The sequence below is a fragment of the Pseudophryne corroboree genome, chromosome 1, assembly GCF_028390025.1.
Source record: "Pseudophryne corroboree isolate aPseCor3 chromosome 1, aPseCor3.hap2, whole genome shotgun sequence".
Lineage (NCBI taxonomy): Eukaryota > Metazoa > Chordata > Amphibia > Anura > Myobatrachidae > Pseudophryne > Pseudophryne corroboree.
The window spans coordinates 177,843,233-177,862,634 of NC_086444.1; the positions used below are offsets into that span (position 1 = coordinate 177,843,233).

Consider the following 19,402-nt stretch of genomic DNA (forward strand, 5'->3'; position numbering starts at 1 on the left):
CTGTAAGCCTCTATCTTGTAGGTTTGCAAAGCTCAGCCTGTGTTCAGCAATGCTGTATTGTGAAGCAGGATGCAGTCTAGACAAATCATTTTAAGGATTGATTCAATTGCTATTCCTTCAAATGTTACTTGTACCACATCTCCTGGGAGCAGGAATTTGCTTGAAATGTTAGTTTCACACAAGACTTAAAATCTAAGGATGCAGATGCAAAATCTTTGTGGATCAACAAGTTTAATGCATTGAAATAACATTATTGTCACATACAGTATTTGTTTGTTTGAAGTATCCTTGAAAGGTATCACTCAAAATGAGATGTAAGTTTTGTTTTGATTATTTTTTCTTTTTACCATTTAGGCGTTTTCATTCTTAAGTGCAGAATGAATCTTCAAAAAGCGTAGCACAGATGCCATTAGCGGTGAGTTCATTTCTTTCAGCCTCGGCAATGGGCAGCAAGGAACCTGGTTTCTATGAAACCCTGCCAAAGAGAGCCTCATATTAAATGTGTGCTGTCCAGTTGCTGAAGGTAGATAGCATTATTAAATATAATAGTAAAATAAAAAATAAAGTAAGCCTTTGAGTTGAGTGCTATTTTACTGTACTCTACTGCCGCGCACCACATTTATCTAGGTTAGTGGTTCTCAAACTCGGTCCTCAGGACCCCACACAGTTCACGTTTTGCAGATCATCCGGCAGGTGTACAGGTGATACTTATTACTCACTGACACATTTTAAAACATCCACAGGTGGAGCTCATTATCTCACTTGTGATTCTTTGAGGAGACCTGGAAAACATGAACTGTTTGGGGTCCTGAGGACTGAGGTTGAGAACCTGTGCTCTACGGAATTACAGGAAGTACCACTAATGTGTAGTGTATTGTTGATACTCAACCTCTTCGACCTGCAGGCTGCCTTCAACACTATCAACCGCCCCCCCTGCACTCTATCAGCTTCTGTGACACAGCTTTCGGTTATCTGCTCAATCACTCCACTGTCTCTACATCTGCCTCCACCTCCCCTCTGCTTACCCTTCCTGTTGGTGTTATCCAAAGATCTTTCATGTGTCCCCTTCGGTTCTCCCTCTGTATTAGGGTGGCCAATCCCGGGATCTGGATCGGTGGGATCCCGGGATTTAGGTCAAAAATCGTCCAGGATTCATTCCCGGGATTAGAAGCTACAATACCAAGGATTTCGGGATCAGGCAGTCGATTGTTTTTTTAATGCCGGGCAGCATTGAGCATCCTCAGGAGTGAAGTCAGAGGTCACGCTGTGCAGCCAGCTGCCTGCCACCCGCTGCACGGACTTCATAGAACTGGATGAAGTGACTCACTGACCCTACCAGGTACTATAGTGGTTAGTTATGTGTGCGGTGTGGGTCAGGGCGGGAGGGAGGGGGACACGACACAGGAGACAACCCATTCCCGGTTATCCAGGGAATCCCGGGATTGACAAATTTTCAATCCCGATACCCAGGATTGAAAAATGGCCTGGGATTTACCTCTCTTCCCCTAAACTCTCACAGTCAATCATTTCCTGCATTGCCAAACGTCTGTCAGTCATCTTTTCTGTCCCTACTCCAAGATCTCCACTCCCCTATACCTCTCTATTGAAAGCACATCATTCTCCTGTCTCTACTATCTCCCAAGACCACTCTCTGGATATCATCCTTGGCTCTGTTCTCCCCACATTCAGTACTTCTCCTATTTCAGATTCTTTCACCTCATTAATGTTACCAGAATCAGACATTTTTCTACCCTGGAATGTACTAAAACTATCATCCTCACCCTTACCATATCTTGCCTTGAGTACTATAACCTATTCCTCTATGTCTCACCACACTTTCGAATTTTGCCTGATCAATTTATTCTCAGCTCTGCTGCTTGCCTAATTTCCTTCCGTCACTGCTCCACATTTGCTGACCCCCTCTATCAGTCTCTAACTGGCTTCCTATGTTGTAAAGAATCAGATTCAAACTTTGTCACTCAACTACAAAGCCCGTAACCACTCTACACCCCTTCATCTCCATCCCCAAAGCACTCTTCCACTATTACCTGATCACTGTCACAAAACGGAGGTTATCTGCGCTCGCAAGCCGTGCTCTTTCTTACCTCCACTGCAAGCCTGGGTGTGATCCCTCAGGTGTGCGCTCCCCTGAAGTCCTCTGCCGCCCGCCGCTCAGCTCCATGGACAGTGCCATTACAGTCTCCAGCCAGCTGACCTTCCTGGAGCCAATCCGGATTCACATCCGCAACATGTCAGCCGCTCATCCACTCAGCTGTAAGCACTGGGTATAAATTCCAGGTCTCGGCACTGGCAAACTGTCAGTGCATTGGTGTCTCCCAGCCCGGAGTGAGCTCCTGAATCTCCTGCTGGTATAGACTCGGTGCAGTTGTCATCTCTAGCACTCCCTGACTCCCTAGATGAAGGGCCATAGCTGCCACTACATCAGGGCATCTCCAGATTCACTGGAAGTCCTCCAGTGATCCAGAGGGACTGTCCTGCATCCCTTAGCAGGATAAGAGACTCTGCTGGTTCCTATAAGCATCCAGTTATCTGCTGTGCAGTATCACCACATCCCAGCACCTGGAAAACCTGCAGTGCTAATACTACATTCCACAGCGTTGGAATCCTGCTGCACTGCCACAGTATCGTCCAGCCTTCTGTGAACTGTGAAGTCCACAGCTTTCTCTACAACTACTGCACTGGTTCCGTCCAGCCTTCTGTGAACTGCCTGTATTGCTGACGTCCTCAGCTTCCTCCACAATTACTGAGCTGGTTCCATCCAGCCATTGTGTACTGCCAAGCTACTTCAGTCCAGCATCCGATAACCTGGCCGTGCTGGTTCCGTCCAGCACTCCATTCCTGCATTGCTGGTCCCCCCCAGCATTCCATCTACTCACCAGTCCTCACGTGACTTTCAGATAGGTGACAATCCAGCTACTCATTGCACTGGTGGTTCCCGTTCCAGTACCCATAGCTTGTCACCTTTTTTCACAGAGCCTCCAGCCTAACTGCCACGTCTGCATGAGCAGATCATTCATCAAGCCAGCCCAATACTGTTCACAGCGCCCAAGACCAAACCCAGTGTCCAGTACTAGTCCGGGTTCACAATCACGATCACATCTTTGCATATCGGCCTTCAGGATTTTGCATGCTGCTGCCAACTGGAATATCCTCCCACTACCCTTAAAACAAACTTTTTCACCCAAGTCTACCACCCCTCCTCCTAACTCTACATTCTGTACACCCCAGTGCACTTCTCCTCTCTCCCTCTTAGTGTGAACCCATTTTCCCATTAGACTGTAAGTTTGTGCAGGCAAGACTCATGCTTCTTTTATTTTCTTTACATAATGATGTAACATAGTAACTTAATAAAGCTGGCCATACATCAGGACGATATCTTTCCAACCAGCCAACTAGTTGGCTGGTTGGAAAGATAATGTGGCAGTGTGTGGGAGCAAACGATTATCAGCCGTTTGCTCCCACACGCTGAAAAACGGACAGAAACGGTCTGTCCAACTAGTTGGGAAAATCAAACCTGTTTGATTTTCCCAACCAATCGTTCAGGTGTAGGGGAAACTTTCCCCCCAACTGAACGATAAGTAGGCGGACACTGCCTGCTAGTGTCCGCCTACTACGCGGCAGCATGAAAAGCCCCCACCCCCCCAATCACCTGTGACAGCGGGCTGTGCAGTTCGGGGCCTGAAAAGGGGGCGGAGCTACGGCGGCTCGAGGGGGCGGAGCTACACGGAATAGAGGGGCGGAGCTACACGGGACCAGACACAGCTTAAGTTTGCAGTGACGGCCAGCCAGACTTGGTAAGTGGAGGGTGAGAGAGAAGTGTGTGTGTGTGTGTTTGTTTGTTTGTATATATGTGTGTGTGTGTGTGTGTGTGTGTGTGTGTGTTTGTATATATGTGTGTGTGTGTGTGTGTGTTTGTGTGTGTGTATAGTAGAGGTGTGTGTGTTTGTATATATGTGTGAATTGTGTGTGTGTGAGGTATGTCTGTGTGCGCGCGCTTTATGGACGCCACTGCTGGGGGGGCCATTACATGCAAGGACACTACTACTATAGGGGGGGCATTACGTATAAGGACGCTACTATTGCTGGGGGGGGGGGGGGGGCATTACATATAACGATACTACTGCTGGGGGGGCATTATGTATAAGGACGCTACTATTACTGGGGGGGCATTACCTATAACAATGCTACTACTACGGGGGGGCATTATGTATAAGAACGCTACTACTACATGAGTAAGGAGGCTACTAATACTGGGGGGGCATTACATATAAGGACGCTACTACTGGGGGGGCATTATGTATAAGGACTCTTACTACTGGGGGGCATTATGTATATGGATGGTGCTACTACTACTGGGAGGGCATTACATGTAAGGATGCTACTACTACTGGGGGGGGCATTATGTATAAGGACGGTACTACTACTGGGGGCACATTACGTATAAGGGGGGTCATTCCGAGTTGTTCGCTCGGTAAATTTCATCGCATCGCAGCGTTTTTCCGCTTAGTGCGCATGCGCAATGTCCGCACTGCGACTGCGCCAAGTAAATTTGCTAAGAAGTTAGGATTTTTACTCACGGCTTTTTCTTCGCTCAGGCGATCGTAGTGTGATTGACAGGAAGTGGGTGTTTCTGGGCGGAAACAGGCCGTTTTATGGGCGTGTGGGAAAAAACGCTACCGTTTCTGGGAAAAACGCGGGAGTGGCTGGAGAAACGGAGGAGTGTCTGGGCGAACGCTGGGTGTGTTTGTGACGTCAAACCAGGAACGACAAGCATTGAACTGATCGCAGATGCCGAGTAAGTCTGGAGCTACTCAGAAACTGCACAGAGATGTCTTATCGCAATATTGCGAATCTTTCGTTCGCAATTTTAAGAAGCTAAGATTCACTCCCAGTAGGCGGCGGCTTAGCGTGTGCAATGCTGCTAAAATCGGCTTGCGAGCGAACAACTCGGAATGACCCCCAAGGATGCTACTACTACAGGGGTGGCATTACGTATAAGGACGCTGGATCAGATGAGTATAATTATCTTTTATTTTCAGGTACCCGTGGATTCTACTTGGAGAAGAGGACCGACTGCTTTGTGTCAACATAGGTAAGTATGTGTGTGTCGACATGTGTGAAATAAAGTTTTACTGTCACGGTGTGTGTCTCCTGTTTTTATTTGGGTATTTTTTTTTTCCATTAGAACTACAGGTACCAGCGGGCCCGTTTTTCTCCCGCATGCTGGTATTTGTGGTTCTCCAAGTACCAGCTTGCGAGGGATGCTTGCTGGGACTTGTAGTACTACTGGAAAAAACAATATTCTTTCAATTTTCTCAAGGCTATCAGCCCCCCATCCGCAGCCTTTGGATGGGGGGGACAGCCTCGGGCTTCACCCCTGACCCTTGGGTGGCTGGGGGGGGGGGGACCCCTTGATTGAAGGGGTCCCCACTCCCCCAGGGTACCCCGACCAGGGGTGACTAGTTGGATATTTAATGCCATGGCCGCAGGGCACTGTATAAAAGTGACCCCCGGCTGTGGCATTATCTGTCCAGCTAGTGGAGCCTGATGCTGGTGTAAAAAATATGGGGGACCCCTACTCTTTTTGTCCCCCGTATTTTTTGCACCAGCACCAGGCGCAGAGCCCGATGCTGGTTTTAAAAATACGGGGGATCCCCTGTCCCTTTTTTCCCCGGATTTTTAGAACCAGGACCGGCTCGAAGAGCCCGAGGCTGGTTATGCTTTGGAGGGGGGACCCCACGCAATTTTTTTTCGGGGTTTTCCCATTCCATTTAAAAAAAAATATATATATATAATAATAATCTTTTTAAAAATATATAAATAATACTTGTGCCTCCAAAAAAGAGGGCACCAGGCAAGCTGTACATTTTACTACATTGGGAGTGCCGAATATCTACATCTTATATATATATATATATATATATATATATATATATATATTTGCCTTGGCAGCCCAACCATGCTGGTATCCATAGTTCAGTATAAAAATGAGTAAATCTAATAAATGTATGGTGGTGAAAGAAAAGCCCAGTTTCACTGAAAAAAAGACACTTCTGCATGTTTTGAAATTAAAAAACAAAACAAAACTGAAGAACTGTAGGCAGGCACTGTCCGCCTACTTCGGTGACATCACAAGTTGGACAGAAGTTGGAAGGTTGGTTGGTCTAATGAAAAGTTGGTTAGATGTGTGGAGCACTGGTAAAAAGTTGGTGAGATGTGTGGGGCACTGTTTTAGTTGAACAGACAAGTTGGATGGTTGGAAGTTTGGAGTGTTGGAGAAAAGTTGGTCTGATGTATGGCTAGCATAGTAACATAGTAATTGTGGTTGAAAAGAGGCAAAATGCCCATCGTGTTCAACCTGTATTAAATTGTGTTGATTATAACGTACCTGCTGAAGTAATGTTTTATGAATATTTAACAACTATAAATCATATTACACCCAGATTAACAGCGTAAATCTTTTAAATGTTATTACCTTGGATATCATTTTCAGTCAGAAATGTATCCATTCCTTTTTTAAATGCATTTACAGAGTCCGCCATTACTACCTTGCCTGTTAGTGAATTCTAAATCCTTATTGCCCTAACAGTAAAGAACCCTTTCCTCCGTTGCGTACGGAATTTCCTCTCCTCCAGCCTCAGCGAGTGCCCACATGTCCTAAACAGTGTTCTTTTAATAAATAATTCCTCTGATAACTCTTTGTAATGCCCCTTTACATATTTTAAGATATTAATAATGTCTCCTCTTAGACGCCTCTTTTCCAGTGTATACATATTCAACCTAGTTAGCCTGTCCTCGTAGTCCAGTCCCTCTAGCCCTTTAATCAATTTAGTAGCTCATCTTTGAACCCTTTCAAGTTCACCGATATCTTTTTTATACAGTGGTGCCCAAAATTGAACACAATATTCCAATGATTTATACAGCTACAGGATTACATCCTCGTCCCTTGTCTCAATTCCCCGTTTAATGAACGCTAGCACCTTACTTGCCTTCTTTACTGCGCTTTGATATTGTGTATGGTTATTACACCTATTATCAATGAGTACTCCCAAATCTTTTTCCAGTACTGTTACCCCTAGACTTTCCCTGTTTAATATGTAGGATGCAAGTTTGTTTTTAGACCCGAAATGCATAACATTGCATTTTTCTATAATGAACCTCATTCTCCATTTAGTTGCCCAGGTTTCAAGTTTAGATAAATCATTCTGCAGAGACTCCACATCTATTTCCGAATTAATTACCCTACACAATTTAGTATCATCTGCGAAGATTAATACTGTGCTTTCCAGGCCTATTTCTAGGTCATTGATAAATATGTTGAACAGTAGTGGCCCGAGTACGGACCCTTGTGGTATTCCGCTGACTACTGGGGTCCAGCTTGAGGACTTCCCATTGACCACTACTCTCTGTACCCTGTTATCCAGACAGTTACTTATCCATGTGCAAACAGTTTTTCCTAGGCCAAGCTCCTTTAATTTGATGATCAGTCTCCTGTGAGGCACTGTATCGAAGGATTTTGCAAAATCTAAGTAGACCACATCCACTGCTTTACCCTGGTCGAGATTATTGCTCACTTCCTCATAGTAGCTAATTAAGTTAGTTTGACATGATCTGTCCCTCACAAACCCATGCTGGTTCTTGCTAATAATCATAGCGGTCTGTAGATACTCCTGTATGCTATCCCTTAGAATTCCTTCCAATATTTTCCCTACTATAGATGTCAAACTAACTGGTCTGTAGTTATCCGGATTATTTTTGGATCCCTTTTTAAATAATAGCACTACCTCAGCTATACGCCAATCCTTCGGTACCATGCCTGATCTGATTGAACTATTGAAAATCAAGTATAGGGGTCTTGCTAGTTCTGACCTAAGCTCCATAGGAACCCTCGGGTGAAGTCCATCAGGAGCAGGTGATTTATTAATCTTAATGTCCTTTATGGATTGTGAATCAGTTATTATGTAATTTTCAAAATTGTTCATCTTGCACCTATGTAAATTTGTTAGCTCCATGGAACTATATAAAAAAAGATGATGATGATTATTATTATTATAATTAATAATAATAATAATAATAATAATAAAAATAAAGTCTGAGTAATACATTAGCTCAGGTAATGGGAGTGGGCTGTCTATCTATATGTGTTTGTATGTGTGTGTTCTCATAGTGCTGATTGGAAGTCAGGGTACTAAAACCAACACCACCCATCTGCCTCCCTGATGCCATGTGGAAGTTAGAGATATTTTGAAACCTGGCACTCCTTATATTGAGCAAATGGTCGATTGTCATTTGATCTCATCCATTACCAAATTTTCATTCCAACCAGCTAAATCTGGAAGATTATCTGACAGATAATTGTATAGTGTGTACCTAGCTTAAGACTTCGGCATACAATAAAGTTTGCCATTGGGGGTTGGGTATATGTATAGGCTAGACTTATGGTTCCTAATGGTCCTGCATATGAAAATGAACTAAAAAGCATGGATGTAACACCCTCATTTAAAAAAAAGTATTTATTACTAGAGATGAGCGGGTTTGGTTCGCCGAGAACCGAACCCTACCGAACTCCACATGTCAAACACGGTTCCGAGCCCTGCTCGGTTATTCCCGCCTGACTCGGAAAACCCGAACGAGGCAAAACATCATCATCCCGCTGTCGGATTCTCGCAGGATTTGGATTCCATATAAAGAGCCGCGCGTCGCCGCCATTTTCACTCGGGCATTGTGGAGAGTACAGAGAGGACGTGGCTACGTTCTCTCAGTGTCAGTTCTCAGTATCAGTGCTCATTGTCTTGTGCTGCATCGTGCTTCTCAGTAATACTAGTACAGTGTCTTGTGCTGCATCTTGCTGCTGTAGGGTGCTGTGGTAGTAGTGTCCTGTGACTGTGCATCGGTCATCATCATTCCAGTCACAGTGGTATCTGGGGGGTGACAATTCCAGAGTGCTATTGTGCTGCTCACTAATACTAATACTAGTACTGTGTCTTGTGCTGCATCGTGCTGCTCAGTGTCAGTTCTCAGTAGTATCATCAGTGCTCAGTATCAGTGCTCATTGTCTTGTGCTGCATCGCGCTGCTCAGTAATACATACTAATACTAGTACAGTGTCTTGTGCTGCATCTTGCTGCTGTAGGGTGCTGTGGTAGTAGTGTCCTTTAACTGTGCATCGGTCATCAACATTCCAGTCAAAGTGGTATCTGGGGGTGACAATTCCAGAGTGCTTTTGTGCTGCTCACTAATACTAATACTAGTACAGTGTCTTGAGCTGCATCGTGCTGCTCAGTGTCAGTTCTCAGTAGTATCATCAGTGCTCAGTATCACTGCTCAGTAGTATCATCAGTGCTCAGTATCACTGGTCAGTGCTCAGTGTCTTGTGCTGCTCAGTGCCAGTTCTCGGTATCACTGCTCAGTAGTATCATCATCAGTGCTCAGTATCACTGCTCAGTAGTATCATCAGTGCTCAGTATCACTGGTCAGTGCTCAGTGTCTTGTGCTGCATCGTGCTGCTCAGTGTCAGTTTTCAGTAGTATCAGTGTTCAGTATCACTGCTCAGTAGTATCATCAGTGCTCAGTATCACTGGTCAGTGCTCAGTGTCTTGTGACCCATCAACAGCTCCTCCTTCATTTTCTACCGCAACTGGAGCTGCCAGGAAAAGGATAACATTTCCAAACCCACCCACTGGCGGTGATGCAGGGCAGTTAGGAGCAAGTGCTGACATCTGGTCCGGACTGAAGGACCTGCCAATGATTACTGACATGTCGTCTACTGTCACTGCATATGATTCTGTCGCCATTGAACGAATGGTGGAGGATTATATGGGTGACAGCATCACTGTAGGCATGTCAGAGAGTCCATATGTATACTGGCAGGAAAAAGAGGCAATTTGGAGGCCCTTGCACAACTGGCTTTATTTTACCTAAGTTGCCCCCCCTCCAGTGTGTACTCCGAAAGAGTGTTTAGTGCAGCCAGTCACCTTGTCAGCGATCGGCGTAGGAGGTTACTTCCACAAAATGTGGAGAAGATGATGTTCATCAAAATGAATTAGAAATTCCTCCGTGGAGACATTTACCAGCAATTGCCTCCAGAAAGTACACAGGGACCTGTGATGGTAGATTCCAATGGGGACGAATTAATAATCTGTGATGATGATGAGGAGGAGTTACTACACCCTGAAAGGGGTGTGGAATCTGAGGGTGAGGGTGAGGAGCCAGTTTGTGCAAGGAGAGATGAATTGCTTCTTTTTTGGTGGGGTGATTAATTTCTTCTTTTTTTGTGGGGGCCCAAACAAACCAATCATTTCAGCCACAGTCGTGTGGCAGACCCTGTTGCTGAAATGATTGGTTTGTTAAAGTGTGCATGTCCTGTTTATACAACATAAGAGTGGGTGGGAGGGCCCAAGGACAATTCCATCTTGCACCTCTTTTTTTATTTATTATTTGCATCATGTGCTGTTTGGGGACAATTTCTTTAAGTGCCATCCTGTCTGACACTGCAGTGCCACTCCTAGATGGGCCAGGTGTTTGTGCCGCCCTCTTCGGTCGCTTAGCTTAGTCATCCAGCGACCTCGGTGCAAATTTTAGGACTAAAAATAAAATTGTGAGGTGTGAGGTGTTCAGAATAGACTGGAAATTAGTGGAAATTATTGTTATTGAGGTTAATAATACTATAGGATCAAAATTACCCACAAATTCTATGATTTAAGCTGTTTTTGAGGTTTTAAAAAAAATCACCCGAATCCAAAACACATCCGAATCCAAAACCCAAAAGGGTGGTTTTGCCAAAACGCGTCCGAATCCAATACATGACCGCGGAACCGAATCCAAAACCAAAACACAAAACACAAAAAATGCCCGCTGCACATCTCTATTTTATTACAGTATATTACAAAAATACTTATTCCATGCATGAAGCCCTGATAATAAATCCTTACCAGTTGTAATATACAGCCTGCATTGATTTATTTTACTATCTCCAAGAGTTGTTTCTTTTTTATCTGAGAGGACAATTTAGGGAAGTTCCTTTTTTTAACATATGAAAATAGAGAATAATATTAGACAATTGTAGTTTAGTTGTTTTTATGGATCATTTTCACCTGTGAACCTATGTAAGAGATTAGCTATAGACATATTAAGATATACTTAGAATGTAAGCTCTCACGAGTAGGGCCCTCTTCCCTCATGTGCTTATCCTTTTCTTACTTTAATAATCCTCAACCGCCCAAATCCCGCAGTTTTTTGGCCACCTTGGAACTTATCTGTATGTCATTTACTGGTGTAGTTATGCTTAGTTACCCTGTACCTGTCCTATATTGTCTTCAACTGTAAGTCACTGTTTTCCTGTTTAGATTATGTGCATATGTACTCTGTAATTGAGTGCTGCGGAACCCTTGTGGCGCCATATAAATAAAGGATAATAATAATAATAATAATGATAATAATACTTTGGATCAATTCTGCTGAATATTGAAAATCAGGGCAGTGGCGGATTTGCCACTAGGCACGTGAGGCACATGCCTAGGGGTGGCGCTTGCTGGGGGCGGCACAGCAGGTTGATGAGACCAGTTTTTTTTTTTTTGTTACAACTTTTTAAAAATATATTTTATTTTGCAACTTACCGGAGCGGGACAATGGGCAGCACATTTTGGTCCTGGAGCTGGTAGTAGGGTGAGGTTGGGGCTGCTTTGGTGGTTTTGAGCCATCTGGGCTGGCACCAACATGAAGGGGACAGTAATATGAATGGGGGTGGTGGGGGGCAACCAATGTGCCTAAGGGCGGCCTGACCCCTAAATCCGCCCCTGGACCAGGGTTGTAATTGATAAGGCATTCAGCAAGAAATGGTATGTTGTTTGGGTTCTCTTATAAATATTGTTGTTATTATTGTTACATTCCCATGTTTCATTGAATTTTTTTGGGTGTCTACCAAGCAAGATCTTGATTACCCTAGTTCAGTATATATGATGTGCCTTTCTCCACCCACCTTGAAAATGAATGTCTCCATTGTCTGTTTGAGGCTTGTGTGCAATGTCCTCTCTATAGGGGAAGGGGGTACCTGTCCTTACTACTTATACCTACAGTCATCTGATTACTGATGTCACTGGAGTCGGGCTGTTCTATCAGGCAGGCTTTTTATACTCCACAGTCTTAGGCTTCACCCCCACCCCTTACCCATCATTCATTGTTTCAGGCCATTATTATTGTGCTTTTTCTGTATGACCTGGCTTGTTTCTGAACTCACTTCTGCATTAACCCTTGGCAACATTCTGTCCTGAATCTTTTGACCTTGGCTTGTTAACTGACCTTCCTGTTGAATATTCCTTTTGGCTTTGACTTTCCTGCTTTGTAACCAGACCGAGATTGTTGTCTACTTTCATTGATCATACTCAGAACATACTCAAAGGGGGATATTCAATTGTTTGAAAAGTCGGTTGGGTGTCTCTTTTTTCCTGTCTATTAGATAGGAAAGACAGACACCCAACTGACTTTTCAATCAATTGAATACCCCACAAAGGGTCACAACATTCCTACCGGACACTAATATGTATTATTATCCTTTATTTATATGGCGATACAAGGGATCCGCATCTGCGATTACACAGTACATAAGCAAATTAGCAAAAGAGCACTTACAGTTCAAGACAATGTAGGGCCAGTTGGAAAACCAGGGGTTAGGTGCCATCAAAGGGAGTTTGGAGTATGATATGGTGTAAGTAAGAGAAGGAAAGGCACTTGAGGGGAGAAGGCCCTGCTCTTACAATCTAAAATAAGCCCATACCTCTTTGTACGGTTCACTGGTTAACACAATCTGTACATTATACATTGTCCCCCAACTTCTTCATATGAATGGTTATATCAATCCCATCTGACAGATAGAATCCACATTACAGTCCTGACCTGTGACATTACTGAAGACAGCATCGGGGTATCTTGAAATTAACAAAAGGATTGTCAAGTTGCTAAAGATCAACGTGGGCAATGGGATAGCATTGTTCTTTGGGGACACAAAGGCAGCATTATAATTATTTTATTTATATTTTTTGGTGTGCAATAGCTGCCTATTAACCAGTGGCGTAAGTTCGTCCCAGTTGCCCGGAGGCATGATAAATGTTGGTGCCCCCCTACATATACACACACATACCATATGTAGCTATCTGGCACTAAGGGTGAACAGTAGCAGCGTGCTCAGGTACCTTTCCCAATAGTAATACAGATACACATAGAAAGTGGACGCACACCAAGTCAGTCATTACAATAAAACAGACACCTGCATACCTTTATAGTACACCTACAGTGCTCCCTCACCCGCCAGCGGGTCTCAATGGAGATGATTTGGCGCAGCGGTGTGCCGATATAACTAGTGTTCACTCTAGGATTTTTTTAGGGCAGGGTGCTGATCACGTGGAGGGCACATTTTTCCATTCGGGAGGGCACATTTTTAAGTTAGATGGGCAAACTTAGGTACATACTATAATGCTTGGTGCTCCCATTCCTATAGGCCAAAACATGGACAGTGTGCGCCGAAGGCGCGCAGCGAAATCTAGGGGCGTTGTTTTGTGGGGAAGGGGCGTGGCCACATAATAGTGGCAATTCACATTACATCACACGGTAGTGCACCTAATACACATTGCACCAGGTAGAACCTTCTATACACACTGCGCCAGGTAGAGCACGTTATACATATTGCTCCAGATAGAGCACATTATACACACTGCACCAGGTAGAGAGCACTGAGGCACACTGCACCAGGTAGAGAGCACTGAGGCACACTGCACCAGGTAGAGAGCACTGAGGCACACTGCACCAGGTAGAGAGCACTGAGGCACACTGCACCAGGTAGAGAGCACTGAGACACACTGCACCAGGTAGAGAGCACTGAGGCACACTGCACCAGGTAGAGAGCACTGAGGCACACTGCACCAGGTAGAGAGCACTGAGATTGAAGTTTACAGCTGCAAAATACTTAAAAGGTTAATTTAGCCCGGGGGGCTCTCATGTGCTTACCGGGTCCGGCGGCGCACGGCTGGGTCCAGCGGCGTGGCAGGATCCGGCAGGCAGCAAACGGCAGGGCGCACAAAAACGGAAAGGGCGGGATTCAGCTGTCTAAGGGGCAGGGCGCAGCGCCCTGTGAAAGACACCTAGCGTGAACACTAGATATATATAAAAAAAAACACACAAACGCCTCATTCTCTTAAACACACACACGTCTCTTTCACTTAAACACACACGCCACTTTCACACACACACCTCCTTTACTTAAAAACACACACGCCGCTTTCACTTAAACACCCACACATGCCTTTCACTTACACACACACACACACACACACACACACACACACACACACACACACACACACACACACACACACATTCAGAACGGACACCCCTTCATATATTTATAAGGTAGTGTGTACCCAGACCAGGTGTGTGCTCTGTACATAGTCCTGTAGAAATGCTCAAATGCCTCCTTTAATCCTTTCCTCTCACACACATACCTCTCACTTACACACAAACACACCTCTCACACACGCCTCTCACTTACACACACACACCTCTCACACACGTGCCTCTCACTTACACACACACACACACACACACACACACACACACACCTCTCGCACACGTGCCTCTCACTTACATACACATGCCTCTCACACACACATGCCTCTCACTTACACATGTCTCTCACTTACACATGTTTCTCACTTACACTTGTCTCTCACTTACATACACACATGTCTCTCACGTACACATGTCTCTCATTTACACACACACATGCCTCTCGCTTAAACACACACATGCCTCTCACTTACACACATGCCTCCCACTTACACACACAGACATGCCTCTCACTTACACACACATACATGCCTCTCACTTACACACACACACACACACACACACACACACACACACACACACACACACACACACACACACACGCCTTTTTTACTTGAATGCACAACTTTCCTTAAAAACACACACACACCTCACTTAAAAACAAGCACACACAAAACACAGTGCTTCCCCCCAAATCCACCTCTCCCCCACCCCCCACACAGTGCCTACCTTTGTCTATCATCAGGCTCACGGAGCACGGAGGAGCAGAGAGCTTCCCTCGGCTAGCTTACTTAGCTAGGAGGGCCCGGGAGGAGCTGTGCTCTGGAGCTCCCCCTAGCTGCAGCCAGTGCCATCTCTCTGTAAATACAGGAGGCAGCTTCCGTGTCACTGACACAGCTCCTCCATCTGCAATAGCAGCGCGGTCCTCAGGCAGCGGGAGACAGTGGAGAAGATGTGCCCCCTTGCGGCCAGGAGCCCGGCGGCAGCCGACTCCACTGCCTCCCACAGTTCCGCCACTGCTATTAACAGTGCCAGATGCCCTATGTCTCATCAGAATTGGAAAATAAAGGGCTGGACCAGGGGCGTTTTAAGAGAGGAGGAGACCCGTGTGCAGACTCCGGGTGGGCGCCCTCTTATCTGTGGTGCCGTAGGCTCCAGCATTGAGCCAGAGTCTACTGCGCATAAGCAGGTCTCCTGAAACAATGGTGTCCGCCATGGTCTGGAGGCTAATTACCTGCTGCGCATGTGTGGCAGCATTTTGGAAATTATTTTTTTGCCGTGGCTGCTGCGGCTCTAGCGCCCATCGCAGGACTCCAGAAAGTTAAGAATTAAAACATGGGTGAGTGTGTGCGTGTGGGCCCCCCTGGAGCCAGGGGCCTGTGTTCACCGCACACATTGCGCCAATGGTAGAAACACCAGTGGGCTGAGCAGAGGTACATCAACACCAATAAACATTTGCTGCAGATTTATATATGGATGCCCAGGAAAGATAATTAATAAAATACAGCCTTGTATTTAGTGCCCACTCTGTCTAGCTATATATTACTTTGTTTCAGATTAAAAGCATAAATGGAATGCACTTATACTAAACAGACTACTGAGTCAAAGCAATGCATAAAGTGCAATAAGTGTACGGGTTACACTAATAACACAGTCATTTTGCATTTTTACTGGCTTGCTAAAACAAACTAAATGATTCTTTTTCATAAATGGCTGTTTCTGGAGAATCAAATGGACACAGGATTTTACTAATTACTATTAAGGCAATACATTTAGTTATAAAATACCTGGTACAGTTTTATACTATCCTGGGTCTATACATCTGCAAAATTGTTACTATGCAGATTGGGAGCAGGCAGGTCCAGCGACAAGAGGGGGTCAAAGGGGAAACAGGTACCGGGCCCCGTTAGTCAGAGGTGCCCCAATAATAATGGACACAGAAAACGGGGCCTCAGCGTCTAGTAATGCTTTCAAAACTGCCCACTTTGCCCCCAGCAATTGACTACACAAAACAAAAAATCCCCCCCAAAACAAAACCAGGCTGTATCTCCCGCCCCCTCCCTCAGTTACCCCATCACTTGGTCTGGTCCCAATGGTGCTGATATATCAACCACATGGTGCTGATGCTGCATCGGCCTTTCCCTCTCTCTTTCTGCTGCCACTGCAGTGCAACATGGTTTTGCCCATTAATGTACTTTTTTGGATTGCTAGTAAACCTCAATAACCTCCATTATACTGTGCATGATATTATTATTTTTTAATTCCGTAAGTATTGTGCTTTATTTTGCTTTTTTTGTTTATTCAATTTCAATTGTCCTTATTGCTCTAAATTAGAGATGAGCAGGTTCGGATCTCAGAGAACCGAACCCCCCCGAACTTCACGATCCGAGCCGGGAACTGAGTCCCTGGTCGGGACATCCCACCAGACTCGAATCCCAGAACGAGGCAAAACTTCATTATCCCGCTGTCGCCGCCATTTACAGTCTGGACTTGGAGAGTGAGGGAGACAGACCTCTGTCTCTGTGGATAGTGGCATCAGGTGGGGTCAGTGTGTGCTCTGAAGGGGTGCTGTCCTGTCACTGTGCTGTTAGGAGTGCTGTCCTGTCACTCACTGTGGTGTCATGTGCTGTTAGGGGTGCTGCAGCTGTACATGGGTGTTGCTGTCCTGGCTGTCACTGTGCTGTACAGGGTCACTGTCCTGTATGCTGTGAAAATAACAGGGGTGCAGTGAAAATACAGGGGTGATGGCCCTGTCCTTTATGCTGTAAGAATTCAGGGGTGCTGTGAAAATAAATGTACACTGGTTCTGTCTTGTATGCTGTAAAATTACAGGGGTGCTGGCCAGGTCCTGTATGCTGTAAAAAATCGGGGGTGCTGTGAAAATAAATGTTCACTGTCTGTCCTGTTTGCTGTAAAAATTCAGGGGTGCTGTGAAAATAAATGTACATTGGCCCTGTCCTGTATGCTGTAAAAATACAGGGGTGTTGTTGTTAAAATAAAAGTACACTAGCCCAAATACACGGGTGCTGTTGTTAAAATAAAAGTACACTGGCCCTGTTCTGTATGCTATAAAAATACAAGGGTGCTGTTGTTAAAATAAAAGTACACTGGCTCACATACACGGGTGCTATTGTTAAAATAAAAGTACACTGGCCCTGTCCTGTATGCTGTAAAAATACAAGGGTGCTGTTGTTAAAATAAAAGTACACTGGCCCAAATATAGGAGTGCTGTTGTTAAAATAAAAGTACACTGGCCCTGTCCTGTATGCTGTAAAAATATAGTGGTGCTGTTGTTAAAATAAAAGTACACTGGCCAAATACAGGAGTGCTGTTGTTAAAATAAAGTATACTGGCCCTGTCCTGCATGCTGTAAAAATACAAGGGTGCTGTTGTTAAAATAAAAATACACTGGCCCAAATACATGGGTGCTGTTGTTAAAATAAAAGTACACTGGCCCTGTCCTGTATGCTGTAAAAATACAGGGGTGCTGTTGTTAAAATAAAAGTAGACTGGCCCAAATACAGGGGTGCTGTTGTTAAAATAAATGTACACTGGCCCTTTCCTGTTTGCTGTAAAAATACAGGGGTGCTGTTGATAAAATAAAAGTACATTGTCCCAAATACAGGGGTGCTGTTGTTAAAATAAAAGTACATTGGCCCTGTCCTGCATGCTGTAAAAACACGGGTGCTGTTGTTAAAATAAAAGTACACTGGCCAAAATACAGGGGTGCTGTTGTTAAAATAAAAGTACACTGGTCCTTTCCTGTATGCTGTAAAAATACAGGGGTGCTGTTGATAAAAGAAAAGTACACTGGCCCTAATACAGTTGTGCTGTTGTTAAAAAATTACACTGGCCATGTTTTGTATACTGTAAAATTACAGGGGTGTTGTTCAAATACAGTGGTGCTGGCCCTTTCCTGTATGCTGTAAACATACAGGGTGCTGTTGTTAAAATAAAAGTACACTGGCCCAAATACATGGGTGCTGTTGTTAAAATTAAAGTACACTGGCCCTTTCCTGTATGCTGTAAAAATACAGAGGTGCTGTTGTTAAATTAAAAATACACTGGCCCTGTCCTGTATGCTGTAAAAATACAGGGGTGCTGTTGTTAAAATAAAAATACACTGGCCCAAATACATGGGTGCTGTTGTTAAAATAAAAGTACACTGGCCATGTCCTGTATGCTGTAAAAATACAGGGGTGCTGTTGTTAAAATAAAAGTACACTGGCCCAAATACAGAGGTGCTGTTGTTAAAATAAATGTACACTGGCCCTTTCCTGTTTGCTGTAAAAATACAGGGGTGCTGTTGATAAAATAAAAGTACATTGTCCCAAATACAGGGGTGCTGTTGTTAAAATAAAAGTACATTGGCACTGTCCTGCATGCTGTAAAAACACGGGTGCTGTTGTTAAAATAAAAGTACACTGGCCAAAATACAGGGGTGCTGTTGTTAAAATAAAAGTACACTGGTCCTTTCCTGTATGCTGTAAAAATACAGGGGTGCTGTTGATAAAAGAAAAGTACACTGGCCCTAATACAGTTGTGCTGTTGTTAAAAAATTACACTGGCCATGTTTTGTATAGAGATGAGCGGGTTCGGTTTCTCTGAATCCGAACCCGCCCGAACTTCATGTTTTTTTACACGGGTCCGAGCGACTCGGATCTTCCCGCCTTGCTCGGTTAATTCGAGCGCGCCCGAACGTCATCATCACGCTGTCGGATTCTCGCGAGGCTCGGATTCTATCGCGAGACTCGGATTCTATATAAGGAGCCGCGCGTCGCGGCCATTTTCACACGTGCATTGAGATTGATAGGGAGAGGACGTGGCTGGCGTCCTCTCCGTTTAGAAATTAAAATAGATAGGAGAGTGAGAGTGAGACACTTCATTTACTTACTGGAGCTTAGGAGGAGTTATACTAGTGACTGATGACCAGTGACCTGACCACCAGTGCAGTTTTATAATTTTTTATTATTTAATAATCCGTTCTGTTCTTGTTCTCTGCCTGAAAAAAACGATACACAGTGACTCAGTCACACTCACATACC

The 19,402-nt window shown here is 44.7% G+C and overlaps 2 long non-coding RNA genes across 2 annotated transcripts in view; one reads left to right on the top strand and one right to left on the bottom strand.

Moving 5' to 3' along the window:
• Positions 1–214: 214 nt before the first annotated feature.
• On the bottom strand, positions 215–3,811 carry LOC135031838 (uncharacterized). The gene is made up of 2 exons (XR_010227895.1): positions 2,106–3,811; positions 215–475 (listed from the first exon to the last, which is right to left on the bottom strand). It is a non-coding gene; the product is annotated as an uncharacterized LOC135031838 (long non-coding RNA).
• A 1,248-nt stretch (positions 3,812–5,059) lies between these two features.
• The window catches only part of LOC135032870 (uncharacterized), a 146,116-nt gene continuing 131,773 nt past the window's right edge, over positions 5,060–19,402 (top strand). Inside the window, exon 1 of the long non-coding RNA XR_010228753.1 lies at positions 5,060–5,113. This is a non-coding gene — a long non-coding RNA (uncharacterized LOC135032870). The remainder of the gene's footprint in view (positions 5,114–19,402) is intronic.